General features: G+C 42.1%; 1 non-coding gene across 1 annotated transcript; it reads right to left on the bottom strand.

Moving 5' to 3' along the window:
* Positions 1 to 14,277: 14,277 nt before the first annotated feature.
* LOC118526005 (U6 spliceosomal RNA) lies at positions 14,278 to 14,377 on the bottom strand. The gene has a single exon (XR_004912420.1). It is a non-coding gene; the product is annotated as a U6 spliceosomal RNA (small nuclear RNA).
* Positions 14,378 to 19,594: the final 5,217 nt, after the last annotated feature.

Below are 19,594 nucleotides of genomic sequence, written 5' to 3'. Positions count from 1 at the left end.
TCATTGATATAACACGGAGTCGCATTACTCTGATCCTAAGAACACAGTGCATCTTTTCTCTTGTCCTGTTTTGGCACCAGATTATATTGTGCTTTTTATTTTCCATTATTTTTTACGATGAGTTTATAAGATCATAAAATCCTTGAAAGCAAGTACTGTGAAAAAAACTAATTTGAATAAAAATCCACTAAATGTTGGAAGCAAATGAAAGATCTTTAAACACTTCCTATCTAAATGGATGCTTGCCCCCCTTCCCCCGAGTTCTATCCTGGAGGTAGAGATATCAACAATAATAGTAATTAACACATAGCATCTTTATGTGCGAGGCAGAGTCTAAGTGTTTGACATCTTTTTATTCAGTTAACCCTCACAGTAAGCATATTAGCAAGTAGTCTTAGAAAAAAACTGAGGCACAGAGAGACCAAGTAAATTGCCCAAGGTCACAAAGCTAGTAAGTGGCAGAGCTGGGATTTCAGCTCAGGCAGTGTGGCTTCTGACACCTGAAAGCTTTATATATATATATATAAAAATTATTTGCAGGTTCCAGGTTTTCAGACCTGAGATCTTTGGGTGGCCATTATTCAGCCTACTATACTACCTTACCCATATAAATATATATATAATATATATAAATATATATTATATATATATATATATATAATTTATTTATTTGAGAAAGAGAGAGCAGAGAGAAACGGAGAGAATCCCAAGCCGACTCTGGCTGAGTGCAGAGCCCAACGCAGGGCTCAATCTCACAACCCTGTGATCATGACATGAGCCGAAATCAAGAGTTGGAGGCTTAACCAACTGAGCCACCCAGGTGCCCGTGATGTCTGTACTCTTTTTTTTTTTTTTTAAGATTTTATTTATTTATTTGACAGAGGGAGAGACAGCGAGAGAGGGAACACAAGCAGGGGGAGTGGGAGAGGGAGAAGCAGTCTTCCCGCGGAGCAGGGAGCCCGATGTGGAGCTCGATCCCAGGACCCTGGGATCATGACCTGAGCCGAAGGCAGACGCTTAACGACTGAGCCACCCAGGCGCCCCGATGTCTGTACTCTTAACCATTGCATAACCATATAGACTCTTCACAGAACAAAAAAAAGAGAGAGAGAGAGAGAGCGAGAAATGGGGAAGCGCTGGTGGCGGAGGACCTTGCTTCTATCTCTGAGGAAGAGGCAAGTCAATCTGTGTCATGTGGGTGATGGGCTAAGCATCTGGTGCCCTTTAGGTGCTTCTCTTATATTGATTTGGCTGGGTTAGACAGGATCAGCAGAGTGTTCTGTTATTTCTAGTCTAGAGAAGTATCTGCTTCTGAGGGAAGAGAATAAATTTAGATTTTTCTAGTTAGGTATAAAGTCCTATTTGGAAACCTGAGTTATTTGGCAACTTATTTCTGATTTTTTTTTCCCTCTGATATTTTAGTACCTTTTATTTAAAAAAAAAGATTTATTTATTTATTTGAGAGAGAGAGCGCAAGCAAGCGTGTGGGCAGGGGGAAGGGGAGAGAGAAAATCTTCAAGCCAACTCCCCGATGAGTGCAGAGCCCGATGCAGGGCTCAATCCCAGGACCCTGAGATCATGACCTGAGCCAAAATCCAGATTTGGATGCTTAACCAACTGAGCCTCCCAGGCGCCATTTTAGTACTCTTTAAAGATTAGCACCTCAGCTCTTGTGCAGCTAGCCAGCCCTTAGACTAGCTCCTTCTAGAAGCTGGGGGGAATGTTTCTTTGGCTGCCTCCAGCATCTGTTGAGGAGTGGGCATTCCTGCTTCTCCCTCTCACCAGTTGTTGACTGATGTTAAGAGTGACACTCTCTGGGGGCCCCTGGCTGGCTTAGTGGGTAAAGCATGCAACTCTTGATCTTGGGATTTTAAGTTCATGTCCCACGTTGGGCATAGAGATTACTTAAAAAGACTTTTAAAAAAAGAAATGGGATCTGAAGAGATACCATGAACAAAGAATCGATGGTGGGAATGACCGCATTCAGGGAACAGTGAAAAGACCAGTTAACCACTGAAACTTGTTTACGTGGAGTGCAGCGGAAGACACACTCTTCCTGAATTGTCATTTCTCAGCATTTGTAAAGGTTAACAATTTCAGGACATTTCATTTAAAACTTGCAGAAAGCTTGATGCAATATGCTGGTTTCAATTGCTTTCCTATATTTGCTTTCTGGGAATATAAACAAACTACACAAACTGAATATGTAAAACATAGCAAGTTTAAATCTTATGTATACATTTCTTCTCCACTGAAAGGCAATTTACATAAAGCACAAACATAAACAACATCTGTGTATATCTCCAGTAATATATTAAGTGACAGTGATGTTCTCTTTAACCAAAAATGTACTTACACATTCAAAATTACCATTTGCATAGAATTGGGGAAAAAATACACATTTTTTCCAGTGGAAATTACCCTAATGTGTCTTAAAATATGTAAACATGACCTAGATATATCAGAGTGGTATTTGTGAAATATCACACATGTTTAAAGCTTACCCGAGTAATTATATTTTATAGCTCTTGAAATGGTATGTACCTCTGAACACACTCACGCGTGCATGCGCGTGCACGCACACACACACACACACACACACACACACACACAGAGGCTCCACATACATCCACGCGTGGAGCCCAGATTTGAATATAGTGTTGGAGTGATTCCTTCTTTGGACGATTAAGACACTGAGAATTTTAATCAACTTTTCCAGGAATAAAACTTGCATCTTTTAGTGGTAGAAAAGTGGTACTTTTCCACGCCGTCTGAATCCCAGGGACAAACAGCTTACTTATTTAGCTTCCTGGGGTCTGAATACCTGGATCTAGAAACATTGTGCTCAGCACCACCAGCCACACCATTCACAAAGCCACCTTCGTGGAATGAAAACACGCAATTAGAGATGGAATCAAAGCTTGAGGGCGAGTGCTTTCCTTATTTGTACCTACTCTTTCTGCTTAAAATCAATTTTCGCCATTCTCATGTCCCTCCTCCTCTCTTACACAGTCCTTATAAATCACCAACACGATTTCTTGGCCAAAGACTGTCTTGCTAGAGTCAGCGTGATATAATGGTCAAGCGCATGGGCTCTGAAGCCACATGGACCTGCGTTCAAGTACTGACCTCCACAGTTATTAGCAGTATGATCTTTGGCAGGCTACCCACCCTGTTGGAGCTTCAATTTCCTCATCTGTGAAATGGGGAGGATACTACAATGCCAACTTTATGGTGTTATTGAGGCTTGAATGAGTCCTTAGCACAATATCATTGTATAGTGGGAGGGAACAATCCAAGTGCAGCCCAAAACCTCCTATGTTCCCAGGAACAACCTGTGCTCCGTACAGAATAAGCTGGCGAGCCCACAAATTGCACTGTGTGCAAAGATCCCAGAGCACACCCAGAACGTCCCTGTTCCCTCTGTATTAGACACATGCACGCCTTTCTTGGAACTGCTTAGCTGTGCATGCATCAGTGACTCTCAGGCAGCCCGCAGACTTCTGTATCTCAGACTCAAGAGTAAGGGTTGGGGTCCTCCTCTGCAGCAGGAAGTGGGGTATGTGCGGCCACATCACCCATCTGCTGCATGGGGACCAAGCATTGCAAGGGGCTAGCTGTGAACTACATCACATCTAAATGGCATCAGTTGTAAGAAATGTCATTGTCCGGGTACCAATAAGAAAGTGAAAACAGTTCCAATTAAATTGTCACATGTCATTGACTGTAAGATACATTCTGACTCCAGAGATATTAAAATGTGAAAATAACATGCAGTTGAGAAACCATGAAATATATTATAAGGAAAGTGAATGTGTGCATGAAAAGGTACTTGTAGGAAAAATGCTTTCTTACAGGTGCAGAAATGAATTTAAACATCAGCATGCATGAACTTATAAATGACATCCAATTCTTAAATCCCCTCTAAGCTAAGCTTACACAGTGGCCCCCCTACACACACTCATACACTGTCATTTTTGCATATTTCCATTTGGTGACTGACTTTTGGTGCTATCGACATTTAATTTCCCTTTGGACACCTTTGATATAAATAATCTCCGTTATTGCTCCCTTGCTCTCCTACCCGTACCTTCCTCCTATTTCAATGCAGTTCAAAGATTTGAATCTCACTTCAAAAAAAAGATCTTTGCAGTGAAGATGAGTTATCAGCTGCTCAGTTTGTCTTTTAATGCTAGAATTTGTTAGACATGATTATTAATTCCAGGGGTTCAGCCTTAAGTGGAGCCTGTGAGCAGAGTGGACGGGGTCCCCTAGCCTCACTCTATGCAGGACTGTCCCTGCCAGTTTCTCTTAGGGCTGCTTCTTCTCAAAAGCGCCCCTTCGTTAATAGGGGTTTTTCTGGGCAGTGGCTTTGCCTATGATTAATTATCATGAACCCAACTTGGACCTTTGGCTTTCTGGCCCTTAGCTGAGTAGCCAAGATATTTCTCTAGACTGAGATAGTTGGCTTCAGTTCTAATTAATGATCAGTTGTTATCAGCTTAGTTTAGACTTTTTGCTCTCTGACTTTTTGGCTGGGTAGCCTAAACACTTCCCAGATCCAAAGAGCTGGCTGAAATTTATGTTCCTTTTTTTGGCACTGTCTTGATCATTCTGATGCTTTCCCGGATCTGGAAAAAGATTTTAATTGTTTACAGTCTTGATTAATGGGTTTGCTATTGCTTTGATAGTCCATCATTTATAACGATAAGAAACCAAAAAACAAATGGGCATGTTATATTGCTCTTTTGGGATACTCTGGTCAATCCTTTTTAAGGAGTTACTGTTTTGTTTCCCTCTCTATTACTATTAAGTTACTAATAATTTTGTTACAATTGAACTTTAAACTATTACTATTTCTAACTCCTTTCTCCCTACGGTATTTATTAGGCCCGTACAATTTCTTACTGTTGTTTCAACAGAGTCCTTTCTCAGAGTCTTCTGGCCGTAAATCTGAAGTTAGCCACTCACTAAGACAGTTTGGGAGCAGTTTGCCTGCAAACAGAGGGCTTTCTTATCCTTCCTTTAGCATCTATCACAAAGCTCGGTGAAATTAATTGGCTTTTTACTCTCTATCAAATAAATTAATCCCTTGCACTCCATAAGCACTCTTTGGTTAATTACCAAAGTAAATAATCCTCCTTTAAAGTGGAACCCCAAGTTCACTTTCACTAACAAGTTGTGTACTGCACTCTCAACTTGTCATCTGAGCGCTAGTTCAAGTCAGAGACTTTTCTTGATATCCACTTCTTATTAGTGAAGGCTGTTACTGCTGTGAATTAATACACTGTTAACCTAGTCTAGATGGCCTCTTCCCCCCAATACTTGGCTTAGATGGAAGCATATATTTTCTCTGCTAGAGTTCTCTGTAGCTACTTTCTTTGTTCCCAAGGGGAAAAGAATGAAAAAAGAAAAAAAAAATACAAAGTATTTGAGGGAGGTGACGGTGTCTGATGGTTTCTATTTTTAAAATGATGGTTGCACATTGAGTTTCATATGACATTTTCTTGACAATGACACTAAAGACCAAAGTTTGCTCTCAGTTATGTTTGGTGCCTTAACTCGACAGACACCTGCCTCTACAGTTTATTAATTTCTCTCTTGTCTCAGCTATTTTGATATGTTTTCTATTGGATATTAATGAAAATTTTACACGTGGTAGAAAGCATCTCTAAGTTCACCAATGACGTCCTTTTGAAAGAAATTCTAGGTTTCTTCCCCCAATCTCATTCTTTTTGACCTCTCTTCTGCAGCTGATACAACTGACCCTTCACTCTTTGAAAACTCTTCCTCCCTTGGTTGGCATGACCCTCCATGGTCCAAACTCCCCTCCTCCCTCTTCAATCATGCTTTCTCTGTCTCCTCCACAGACCACCCCCCCCTTAATCCTCCCATCCTCTAATACTAGACCACCCCAAGGGCCTTCTCTGCTCTGTGCCCAGACTCCTCCCTTGGGAAGGCATGGACTCCTGCAGCCTTTCCCATCACCTCTATCCTAAATGATCCCATTATCGCTCTGTTCAGTTCTCTTATCTGAATTCTGATTCGTGTTTCTGTTTAGAGAATTCCCTCGTGGCTATCCTGTGATCATCCCACATTTCACGTATTCATGTATTTAACCCGGATTTAGTGCATGTCTATGATGTGCCCTTTTTGGTACCAGGCCCTGAAGATACAGTGATGATCAATACCATTTCTGCTCTCCAAGCACAGAGAGCTCCATCAAACTTGAAGGTGAGGATTGTATCAAACTATTCATAATGAGAAGGAACAAAACACAACGAAAGAAAAACATGCTGTTCTTCTTGTCCCCCAATTTTTTCTTTTATGGATCTTGTTTTTGGTGTTATCGCTAAGAAATCTTTGTACAATGCAAGGTCACAAAGGTGTTTTTCTATGTTTTCTTCTGGCAGTTTTATAGTTTTAGGTTTTACATTTAGGTCTATGATCCATTTTGAGTTAATGTTTGTATTAAGTGAGAAGTATGGGTCCAGGTTCATTTGTTGCATATGGACCTCCAATTATTTCTCCCTCTAATAAAACCTAAATACTTATCCCAAAATGAGCTCCCTTGGTATCGTTTCCTCAGGGCCTCCCTCTTTCTCTCCCCATGGCTTCCTGTGGCGCACCATTAGCAGCTAACACTCCTTAGCCTCCACGAGCTGGTGCTGAGCGGTACAGCCCACTTTATTCCCCACAACCTTCCATACTAGCCAGACCAGTTTCCTCACGGGGTCAGTGGACTCTGGGAGCTATCGTTTCTGGATTACCCAAGGAAGGCCAATCAGAATCCTTCCCCGAGATTATAACATGGATATTGAGAGAGTGAAGCTTCTTCCCCCTGGAGCTGCTGAGCTAAAAAGGGCCAAATGAAGGAGGAGAGAAGGAGGCCAACACATGGAGGGAAGCGATGGGTTGACCTGACAATAGACACCCCTCCCCCCTCCTGGCTCTAGGAGTTGGCGTATGACCCAGTGTCTTCCTAATGGCTGGAAGGCTGGGAGGGTCTAGTTCATTCGTGGACAAAAAATCTTACTATGAGACACTCACGCTAAACACAAAATTCAGAAGATGGTGGAAGAGTTGTCTCCTGTTTCCCTTGAGTTTAACCTTGGTCCTCCTCGCTGGTTTCCCTCACTCTCTTCCTCCCCCCAGAGTCCCTTAGGTCTATTTGGCTCTCCTCCATCATCCCTGCCCTCGCTGCCGCCGCTTCGCTTCTTACCTTGGCCTGCATTCAGGTGTCCCCCGAGGAAGCTGGAGCAGGGTGCTACATAGCCTTTCCTTCTGAGGAAAAAATGAAGGGAAAAGCCCTCTCCTGGTCAGACCTCAAAGTGAACCATCTACCGACAAAGAGATGAAGCAGATATAATTTGTAATAATAATTTAAAATGAAACAGATAACAATTTCACTCAAAAGCAGATTCATTATTTTAATAAATCAAATTAAATCTGATTCCCAGAACACATGCTCTACAGTGATGAGAAATTTAATTGGATGAGTTTAATTAAAACAGTTAGAAGACAGCACAGTCTAAGTTGGCAGCTTTTTGAGAATTTGGTTTGATTTAAGGGCAATTTGGAAATTAAGTCAAGGTGGTCTTGAAATGTATTAGGTGACTGGACTCCGATGGCCAAATTCTAATTTATTGCTGGTGAAAAGGCACATAGAGACAGAAGCTGGGGAAGCTCTGATGCTCAACTGACTACGCTGATCCTTCCTGAGCCCAGCTATCTAATGCCTTCAACCACAAGATTGATTGGTCAGGGAAAGGGAAAGCTCGCGATTTCTCTCCCCTCTATGTGCATCTGGTTGGTCAGTAGCCGGAGAGGATTAGAAAGCCCTACGCCCCCACACCCCATCCCCCTCCACTCTTTCCTCCTGATCTGGGTGAAATCCTCCCCTGCCCTATATGGCCTTTCCCCCTGTCCCTGCCAATCTGAGCTGCCCCCCCACCCCCTGTGTAATCTCCAATGAAGACCTGTGCTGTCTGCGTACAGATTTGACAAATCACATGACTGACATCTTGCCCTGCTCAGAGTAATAGATACCCTTTTCCTGATGGTTTGTCTTTTCTTCCACTGTTGTAATTCATTTGAAAACTCCTCTCTGAACTTATGCCCATATGAATAATCATACTGTCTGATTCGTGATCTTCTCAGAACTCTGGCTGAGGGGACATTTTGTGACAAGACCCCTCCCTGCCTTCATTCCATGGAAAATAATTTTGTTGCTCTGATTTCAGTGGAAGTTGACATGAAATGCAATTGTACATTTTGCGGGGGGGGGGGAATCTAAGTAGATTAAGGGCTCATAATTGTGATTTACCTTGGCTTTTTAATTTGAATACTTTAATTGCCTACTTTACAAACTGGGCTTTAAGAAAATAAAATAAGATTTGAAACTTTGAGTGTACCTTCAAAGGGCTGTGTTTTGTGGTTTCTCTAAGACAGAGAAGTCCTATGTCCCTCCACTTCCAGTTATTCTTTCCCTCCTTCTCTCCTCATCTCTCATTTTCTTTTCATCCTTTATGTCCCTCTGTGTGCACGTGCAAATGCTTTCATGATTTTTAGTAAGTGTATCTGAAACAAAATGCAAAGGAAAAAGTACAGGTAGGGAGAGAAAGCGACACTGGTCCCAACTCCTGACCCTCAGGCAATTGAAGGCACTGTTTAATCCTGCGGGCCTCCAAGGCACAAGGGAGCAAAGCATTCCCCAAAGCCCCACCTCACTGGCTTTCTTCCACTTACTGGGATTTGACAACACTTTCCCCGCCTTTGAGCATGCTGTTCCTTCCACCTGGAAACCTCACCACTGGTGTCCAGCTTGGAGGCCTTCTTCTCAATCTTTAGGCTTTAGTTCAAATTTTGCCTCCTGTGAGAAGCCTTCCTGACGGCCATCAATGGTCTGTGCCCCCAACCTGGGTTTTCTCTATCAGGATCCTATTTGTTTCCTTCTTGGCTCATGTCACAATTTGTAATTGTCTCATTTATTTTCAGTTCCTTGAGTTTACTGTTTGTCCTTGGTTTTCTTTTGGTCTGTTTGCTGGCTCTGGCACTGAGCTCCAAGCGAAGGGCTGGGACTTGCCAATTGAATTCAGTGCTCTAGGGAGAACACCTGGTACATAATAGGCACTCAATAAACATGCCTTTAGTGAATGAACAAATGAATGAGTGACCACCCTCACCAGAGAGGCCTGGTGCACCAAACTGTTCTGAGAAGCCCTTTGTTACATTGATTCTGAATTCTGTTCAGGGAGACCTCTAAGGAGGGTGCACCAGCCAAGTGGGTTGGGTGGGCTATTTCTAAGGCCAAGTCCAGAGGAAGTCACCCCAAGGAACACTTAGAAGGACAGAGTGAAGCAATCCCTGAATTATTTTCTTAATGAAGGGAGTTAACTTGGATCTCAAATTGAATCAGGTGTCCAATACGGAGGGCTCAAAGCTAGCCACGTTTGGTAACCACCCTTATAAAATGACCCCCAACCTATGCAGGCAAAACCCCGGAAGCATTGTGCCAACCTTGGCAAGATAGGGCACTGCTTTAGCCCAGGATAAAAAATAAAATTAACATTAAATATTCTTGAGGCAAAGTCTCTGAACAGCTACAAAAGACAATGACTTTCCTCTTACTGAGCTTCTGTATTTTTTTTTTAAATCTTGAGTATCTCCAAGGCAAAGACTTTACAACATTCATCTTTATATTCCTGTCACAATCTCCAGCGTAGAAGCGTATGATAAGAGGAGCATAAGAAAACTCAGATATTCTAAAAGTGTATGACCCTTTAGTTATATTTGTAAGTATCATCCATTACTGGGAGGAATTTCTCATTATAAGCATGCAAAATATACAGTCCAGAGGATGGTGAGAAATAATCCTTCTATTTATGAAGTCAATTATCAGTCCGTGAAGAGCCCATCTTGGGTGAGCATCTGAGAATGACCCCTGCCCCACCTCCTTTTATTTCCCCAGTGTCTGTTCCATCTTTTCTCCTCCGAATCCTTTCTTCCAAGGTCCATGCCTCATCCTGGAGAATAATATCCCTTCTTTACCCTGTGTTGCTGGAGAAGTCTTTTAGCTCTTAATATTTTTTTCAGAGGACTAATACAAACATAATTCAAAATAACACAAAATGTATTAGGATTGGATTCAACTGCTTATAGCAGACAACCCACATGGCTTACACACGATAATTTCTCTTTCTCTTCTAAAGATGAAGGAGAGCAGTCCAAAGCTGATATGGCAACACCTCGCTACCAGGGGCCACTGCTCCTTCAATCTCTCTGTTCCATTATCCCTGGTTGGTCACTTCCATTTTCACGGTCACCTCATGGTCCAAGATGGCTGTTGGCAAAAAGTACAAAGAAGGGGGGGCACCAAAGGCAACAAGGGTATTCCTGCCAGTGGAGGCAGCCCCCTTTAATGAGATCTCCCAGAAGCTTCACCCAATGACTACTGTTTGCATCTCATGGCCAATTCTATATGCAAGGATGATAAGAAATGTTATCCCTGATCTGGGCACATTGCTGCTTTGAGTGTTTTACTATTATGAAAAAAGAGAAGAATTGGAGACTGGATATTGTGTAACCCCGTGGCTCAAAGCGTGTGTCGGAATCATCTGGAGGGCTTATTAAAACACAGATTGTTGTATCCCCAGAGTTTCTGATTTAGAAGGCCTGAGAGGGATCCGGAGACACTTGGAAAACTGGGAAAACCACTAGCATTTTCTTCCAAGCAAGTCAATTTTTTTTTCCACCTAATACTGGCTATCTATTTATTTTAACCTCAATCCACTATTTTACTAAAAGAAGTCCCACACTCATTACTCTACCAGAGAGACCCTTACCATCAGAGACAGGGCAAGGGAGAAAGGAAATCATGTCTTGCCATGACTACCACGGCTGGAAATCTGCTCTTTCCCACCATTTGCAGACTAGAACATCTACACTAGATGTGGAGCTGAGAAAGAACTGAAAGAGATTGGGTTTTAGTGGCATCAATTATCAATGCTCAAGAAGCAAAAGAAAAAAAAAAATTGGTGGAAGATTCCTAAGGATCCAGGAACTTCCAAAAGGCCACATAATTGGTCTTCCTTTGCCACTGATGGCACGGGGTAATTAGGTGGATTCATTCTTAAGCAGGGAGATGGTGTAGACTCGTGGTTACAGACCAGCAGAAGACAGGAGAAGGGAGAAAAAGATCATGGGTCCATGGGCTTGGCAGTGGGGCTGGCCAGCCCAGGGTAGGAATGTAATTGCCTTGGGATCAGAGACCCTATACTGAATACTCACCCCTGTGGTACTTCCTTCCTCCATCTCCCCACCCTTTCTCTTAGTTTTTTATTTGTCTCCAAAATTTGCTGAGTGAAGGAAGGAAAAGGAAAGAATTTTTGTCTGCACTCAGCCTAAAGAAATAAAGATCTACAAATCCTTGGAGACCGTGGAGTAGGGAGAGTGAAGGAAGAAGTTAAAGAAACCCAAAGGAGACGTGAAAAGTTGGGCCAAGGAAGTCAGAGACAATTTGCACAGAAGGATTTGCCCCTTCTGGGGCTGTTTACCACACAAGCTCTTCTTCTCTTATCATCTGGGGAATTTTTGTGTTTTACTCTATTTTATGGTGTAATTCCCACACAAACTATTTTCCTGGTGGGGTCTGATTTGAACATGATGCTCTGAAGTTCCAAGCTAGTTGTGTGTGTGTGTGTGTGTGTGTGTGTGTGTGTGTGTGTGTATTTCTTTCAATTGTCCATTGTCAAAAGGAGGGTGATATAGGTTCCTTTACCTTCTTTCCCTCTTCAGGGTTTGGGCCCCCAAAAGGTAATAACTAACAGTTCTAAATTCCATATAGTTGGAAAAGTTCTACACGGAAAAGAGAAACTCAAAATTCACTTTAAGTTCATTTTAATTGAGTCGCAGTGTAATGTAGACCTTGAACTTCTTCAGCCAGCCACATAACCAGGGAGGCACTTCAAAGAGAGGAATCCTGAAGAATTCACCAAGAGCTGGAGGGGTATAAAATGTTCACCATAAAACAGGCCTTTGTGGAGCACCTGGGTGGCTCAGTGGGCTAAGCATCTGCTTTCGGCTCAGGTCATAATCTCAGGGTCCTGGGATCAAGCCCCACGTTGGGTTCCTTGCTCAGCTGGGAGCCTGCCTCTCCCTCTCCCTCTGCCCCTCCCTCTGCTCATGCTCTCTCTCTCTCTCTCTCCCAAATAAATAAAATCTTTAAAAAGAAAAAAAAAAAAAAACAGACCTTCACTAGATCAACCCTTTCTCTCGGCAATAAGGCAGTTGAGGTTTGGTGCGGGTGAGTGACTTGGCCGAAGGTCACTAGCAGAGACTCCAACATACGCGCTTTGCTATTCCCACATTTGTAGCCTGTCTTGTTCTACTCATACTTCACTAGCCAATATTTTAGGTATTCACAAATTTCTGAAACTTCATAAACATTTTGGTAGTTGGAGTTATCAGGCTTAATTAATTAAAACAATTCTGACTGTGTCAGACATTGAGCCAGAGCTAAGGTCAGAAGGACAGTAAATGCAAACACCACTTCCCTGCCCACAAGGAGCTTTTACTCTAGCACAAGGGACAGAATGTACACAATAGTTGGCAGACAGGGTAGATAGAGTGCATGCCACAGAAATACAGCATGAAATAGAGGGGCCTTCTGAGGAGAACTGCTTCCCAATGGGAGGAAGTGTTCACAGAGGAGGTGGCTTTGGGCTGCCTGGGGAGCAACTGGAGATGTGACCATGACCTAGAGGAAGGCAAGGAAGAGCCCCCCACATGATTTTACAGAATAAAAGCCGGCTGTGGAAGGAGTACACGAAAGACAACAGAGTGTTTGGTTTCACTAGAGAATACTCTGTGTGAAGGGAATTGGTATGACAGAAACAGCCTCCCAAAGGCATTGGAAAGCAAATTTCTTAAAATATAGGCACATGTATTCGTTTGTGGCCGCCGTAACAAAGTACCACAGACTGGGGGGCTTAAGCAACAGAAATTTATTTTCTCACAGTTCTGGAGGCTGGAAGTCCAAGATCAAGGTGAGGGCAGGGTTGGTTTCTCTGGAGGCCTCTCTCTTTGTCTCAAAGATGGCCCCATTCTCGCTGTGTCCTCACTTGGTCTTTGCTCTATGCGCAGGCTCCCCTGGGGGCTCTTCCTCTTCTTAGAAGGACACCAATCATATTGGATTAGGGTCCCACCCTGATTACCTTATTTAAACTTAATCACCTCTCTAAAGGCCCTATCTCCAAATACAGTCACATTCTGAGGTCCTGGGGGTGCAGGCTTCAATAAATTTCAGAAGGGCACAAACCGCCACGACTGCTAGTCTGTATGATTATGTTACTTCAAGACAGATTACACTTTCGTAATAGCTACCAGGCATTAAGAAAGCCCATTAAAACTACTTACACATTTACTCTCCCAGACATTTTCTATGAATCTTTTATTCAAGTATAAAGATTAAAAGTAGAGGTTCAAGTACTGCATAAAAACTTGAGAAAACAAACCTGCATTTCTACTCCAAGGAATTTACCCAAGTGAAATAAAAAACATATGTCCACACAAAGACTCATCCACAGGGCGCCTGGGCAGCTCAGTCGTTAAGCGTCTGCCTTCGGCTCAGGTCATGATCCCAGGGTCCTGAGATTGAGCCCCACATCGGGCTCCCTGCTCGGCGGGAAGCCTGCTTCTCCCTCTCCCACTCCCCCTGCTTGTGTTCCCTCTCTCGCTGTGTCTCTCTCTGTCAAATAAATAAATAAAATCTTTAAAAACAAACAAAACAAAACAAAACAAAAGACTCATCCACAAAGGTCCATAGCAACATTACTCATCATAGTGAAAATGTGAAAAGAACCCAACTATCCAACCAATGGCCAGATAAACAAAATATGGTATACCCATACCATGGAATATTATTCAGCCATAAAAAAGGAATGAAATACAGACATGTACTACAACGTAGATGAACTTTAAAAACATGATGCTAAGTTAAACAAGCCAGATGGAAAAGGCTACATAGGGAATGATTCTATTTATGTGAACTGTCCAGAAAAGGCATATTTATAGATACAGAAGGCATATCAGGGGTTGCCTGGGCCTGGAGAAGGGAGTAGAGACTGATGTAAGTAAGCATAAAGGAATGTTTTAAGATAAAAGAGAAGTTCCAAACCTGGATTATGGTGACGGCTGCACAAGTCCATAAATTTACTAAGAAGCATTGAATTATATGCTTGCAATGGATGGATTTTATGGTATGCAAATTGTACTTCAATAAAGCCAGAAAATGTTTGCATGCCAACCTTGTGCAGGAGCCAGGCTAACCTTCTCCTTATTGTTCCAATTTTAGTATATGTGCTGCCGAAGTGAGCACAATAAAGCCAGAAAATATTAATAAAAAATACATAGGCGGCATTGAAAAATTACAAGAAAATATAATAAACTTTAAAAATTTCCTGTAATCACGCAGGAGCCCTTATGCCTTCCATCTGTAGTCTGCAGAAGGAAAAAGCTTACCCCCATCCCAAGTGGGTTCTTGGTTCTGCACTTGTGGGGTAAAAGGAAAGGGGAGAACTTTGCAGCTCAGGGGTGTCATGTACTGTTTCACATCCACTAACCAGCTCCTGGTGAAGTCCAGCAAGTGATAAAATCCTGCAACAGTAACCCTGGGAGGGCCCTCAAGGACCATCTTTTACAAACCTCTCATTTAATTGAAGCTGGAGTGGGGGCTCAGAAACCATATAACCAAGCTGCTCAGGACACCACAGGTGGTGAATGGCCAAGTTGGAATCCATCTCAGGTGCCCTGTTTCTTAATCCAGAGTCATCCATTGGGCTGTCTCTTCACATCTCTTAGCCTTTCTCAGCCTCAGTGATCCCACCTGCAAAATGGAGACAGTTTATCTGCCCCTGCCACATGAAGACCAAATGAGATCAATGATGTGAAAATGCTCTCGAAAACAGAAAGCCATTGGGGTCCCTGGGTGGCTCAGTCGGTTAAGTGTCCAGCTCTTGATTTCGGCTCAGGTCATGATCTCAGGGTTGAGAGATCAAGTCCCACATCGGGCTCCCCGCTGGGCAAGGAGCCTACCTAAGATTTTCTCTCTCCCTCTCCCTCTGCTCTTCCCCAAGCCCCACCCTCCACCCTCTCTCCCTCTCCAAAAAACAAAACAAAACAAACAATGAAGAAAAGAAAGCTTCTACTAATGCAAATTGCTATTGTAGTCTTATTAGCAGGTCAGTTGTGGGTCTAGCTCAGAATCTAGACCAAAGATCTACAAGACTACACTTCCAGGAAATGCATTCGTCCGTCCTGATGTGAACATGAATCTCTGGTTCAAGTTGTTCCTCGGCATCTTGAGCGGGTGGGGGTGGGGCAGTTTGGGCACAATTCCTTTAATTTTCCAGAACATTCTCATTCCAGAATACCATTATCTTCCTGCTGTCCATCCATGACACTTTAATTACCTCAATGACAGTGAAATTTAGTCTGTGTGCATTCAACTATGATTACTCAAGTAACAACAATGGAAATGAAGATTTGATTTAGATATGTATAACCTAAACTTATTTATTTTACCCTCCTCCTTTGAAAACATATCCATTCCTGTTGGGACACAAGAAAGGGACCTCTGTGTCTAATAACACCTGGAAATCCCCAAGACTGTAAACTAAGTATATTTTGGAGGGTATTCATCTCTGCTAAAAGATCCCCTCAATCGAATGCCTTTCCCTGAGCCTCCTACCACCCACACAGGGGCGGATCTCACTAGGAACCCTCAGTGAATGGAGAGCCCAGCAAACCAATCCTCACTGCTGGCCCAGGAAAAACACCAGGTGCAGAGCCCAGCACAGAATGTGATCTGAGAAAGCACTTATAAATCAAGCAGGTCCCAGGGAGTGAAAGTACAAGTTAGTAAAAATAACAACAAAGTAACCATGAAATGTTAAATCAGATCAACCCAACAGCAAACTCATTACTGGGACCTCTATAGAAAATCCAGGTTGAAGGCTCCCCAATAAGCCAGGAAAAACCTGGAGAAGCATTCTCACCTCCCACATCTGGTTACTTTTCATATATTAGGAGGATTGGCCCTTTAACTGTGATATATGCTCCAAATGTTTTCTCCCAATTATCTTATGACTTTGTCATGACCTTTTTTTAATTTTACCATGCAAGTATATTTATTTATAGGCAGTTTAAATTATCAGTCTTTTCTTTTGTTGCATCTGAGTTTTGAGTTACATTTAGAAAGGATCTCCTCATACCTACATTATAGAGACAGTTACCCATATTTTCTCCTAAAACTGGAGGTGGGGGGGGTTCATTCTTGATCCATCTGGAGTTTATTCTTGTATACTGCTAACCCATGGTCTTTACGACGTTTATTAAAAAGTCCATTTTTGCCCTAGTCATTGGAGATACTACCTTTATCATGTGTTATATTTCCACATATATTTGGGTCTATTCCTTGACTTTCTATCCTATTCCAATAGTCTGATTATCTACCTATGTGCCAGTGTCACGCTGTTTTAATTTCAGAGGCTTTATAATAAAGTACATTGTAATATCTGGTAGGCTCTTTTCCCCCCAGTGTTTTCTCAACTACTCTTGCATGTCTTGTTTTGTTTTTCTGTAGGAACTTTATTATTAACTTGCATGGTTCCAGAAAAAGGCTTTACTGGTATTTTTGTTGGGATATTAACTTAGGAAGACCTGGTATCTATGACACTTAGGATACGAGTCATCCTATCCAAGAACAGGGATTTCTTTCCATTTGTTCAAGTTTACTTTTATGTCTTTCAAGAGTGTTTTAAAGTTGTTTTTTTTTCCCCTTATAAAATCTGCACATTTATGTCTAAGTGTTATGTCTTTTTTTGTTGTTACATCCTGTTACTTTTTGAAGCCAAGCTGATCCAGGCACTTGATTTGGGGTTCTAAATAAAGAGTGACATATTCTTCTCCTCCACTCTTCATTTCCCTTTGCCAGTCCATTAGTCTCATTGGCATGATTTGAGAGTATGTCCATCGACTACGTTGGGAGAACAAGAAACAATAGTAGGTCTAGGGTTTAAGACAAGATGACATAAGACAGTGGCGAATAAGGTCTTCAGGTCTTAGCAAGAGAGAATTCACATCTGCCTGGGGGCAAAGATAAGAGTTGCAGGGCTCTCATATATTTAAAAATCTAAAACTAGATTTAACTCGTCTGCTTTTCTCAGTCAAGTAAACTCTATCAATTTTCATGACGTCTTGGACAATCTTCTAAATCCTCTTTCCTCTTCTGGGTCTGATATAATACAGTATACTCATGAGTAATAGTACTGAGTTGATAAATCCCTTCTATAAATTCTCCTTTCTTAATATTTCCCTAATACTTTCATGATCCAAACTCCATGTGGCCACAGGAGTCTCTGATAGATAGTTGTCTCCAAGACTATCTGTAAAACAAAGTGAAAGGCAGGCCCTGTGAATTCTGGTTCACATCTCACACTGTCCATTTTGGTCAGATTTCAGACTTGGGGTCTCTAGATGGTTTTCTCAGGTTGGTACATGGTCCTACTGAGACCAAGATCAATGGCTAGATTTTACTCCAGACCAGCCAGCTCTCCTTTCTCCCAAAGTTTCTCTTTCAATGGTACTTTAATTCCTTAGACCCAAAGAGGACTGAGTGAGAAATCTAGACAAGTCATAGGAAATCCAATGTTGAAAAAACAACTGGAGACCTAAGGCAATTGGAGACTCTGAGCCTTTGGCAGGAATGAGAAGGAAGACCCTTGCTGGGCACTTTCACCTCTTTCTCTACCAGTTTCACTGCTGAACTCCTACACACCCTTCAAGGTCAAGCTTAACCATCACCTTTGTTACATAATTTTTCATGACACTCCTCTACATCCCAAACATGTAATTGCTCCCTCGTTTGTTTTCCTATTAAATTTTACACATACTTCTATTAGCATTTGAATCATGTTTTATTACAGCTCTCTCTTATTTGTTTATATCTCTGTCTACTAACAAGGCTTCAGATTCCTGGAGGGCAGAACTATATTTCATTCATCTCAGTATCCGCCAGATCTAGCAATTTAATTGAATGAAATTGACCAGACAAAGAGATTTGAATTTTTTTGTTCTATTCACCATTTGAGATCTATTAGTCACAGCCTTGGCAGGAAGCAGTGCTGAGTTTCACCCAGCTCACATTTGCACCAAGAGACCCAAACCAGAGCTCCTTGGTCAAGATAAGCCATGTGCTTCAAAGCCCATCTCCCTTTCAGCCCATTGGTGAACTCTTACTTGGTAAGATGTGAATAGGTATGAGGATTAAATAAGGTAATGCATCTAAGGTACTTATTGGTGAATAACAATTAAAATATTAGTGACTTTATACAACACAAACTGATGAAAAAGTTGGATTACAAACAGTAGAGCTACTGAGTCAAAGGAATTCCTTAATGAATTGCTATGTGATCCAACAATAGTTTCCCATCTTTTTTTTACCCCTACATGTAAGATAAGGGGCATATTCCCAGGGTCATTCCTATGGACTGGCAATGTAGTAGATAAGGATACAGGCAACGTCATGTACATTTGCTGGCACTTTCTGTCTCCTTTCCCTGAGCCTTGAGAAAGCATACTGGAATGTCTGTGAATAAAAATGGCGCAATTTTTAAAATAACATGTCTACTCTTATTATTTGTTTAATACACAAAACTTAGTTCTTCATTATTACTAATAAATTACTCCAGCATACCTCTGTTTTGACTCACCAGTGTTTTGTGAAACCCAGTTGCTAAGATCCACTATTTTAAATCCAGAGGGCTTAAGGCTGACCATTGTCACAGTGTGAGATGTTCACAAACTCTTCTACTAACCATATAATTATGAAAAGCAGGCTTGTCAAATGTGCTATCAGAATATTCTCATGGAGGGGTACTTGGGTGGCTCAGTCGGTTAAGCATCTGACTCTTGGTTTTGGCTCAGGTCATGATTTCATGGTTGTGGGATCGAGCCCCACATCAGGCTCTGCACTCAGCACAGAATCTGCTTCAGATTCTCTCTTCCTCTCCCTCCCACTCCCACTCTCTCTCTCAAATAAATAAACAAATAAAATCTTAAAAAGAAAAAAAGAATATCCTCATGGATAATCATGACACAGAATGAAGCTGCAGTGTCTCAGGAGAAAATTTAAAGCTCAGCATTCTGGCAGGAAAGAGATGGCCAATTCAAAAAAGGAGATAAAAGAGAATTGGATAAAGGCACTATTTACAAATGCTCAGGCAAGTTTAAGGGAAACCAACAAGTGATGGTAAAACACCCACGGGCTAGAACCAACTGGAAGTTGCTATGACCTACTTCTTAGAGGGGAGAGCAAGAAAGTAGCCATTGGAACCCGAAAGAGAGCGATAGCTGTCAGAAGTGGCTGTGAGCCAGGGGAGTAAATACTGCAAGGTCTTTTCCCTTCTCCTGCCTCATTGGCCAAACCCAACTGGAATTCCCAGGGCATGGGCCAGCGATCCAGTCCAGAAAGGCCAGTTCTCCTGGACAGAGAACAGGGTGAGGGCTGCAAAGTGCACATAAAGGGACAAGCAGG

The sequence above is a fragment of the Halichoerus grypus genome, chromosome 3 (assembly GCF_964656455.1).
Source record: "Halichoerus grypus chromosome 3, mHalGry1.hap1.1, whole genome shotgun sequence".
In the NCBI taxonomy this organism is placed as follows: domain Eukaryota; kingdom Metazoa; phylum Chordata; class Mammalia; order Carnivora; family Phocidae; genus Halichoerus; species Halichoerus grypus.
This window is presented reverse-complemented; position numbering and strand designations above follow the sequence as displayed.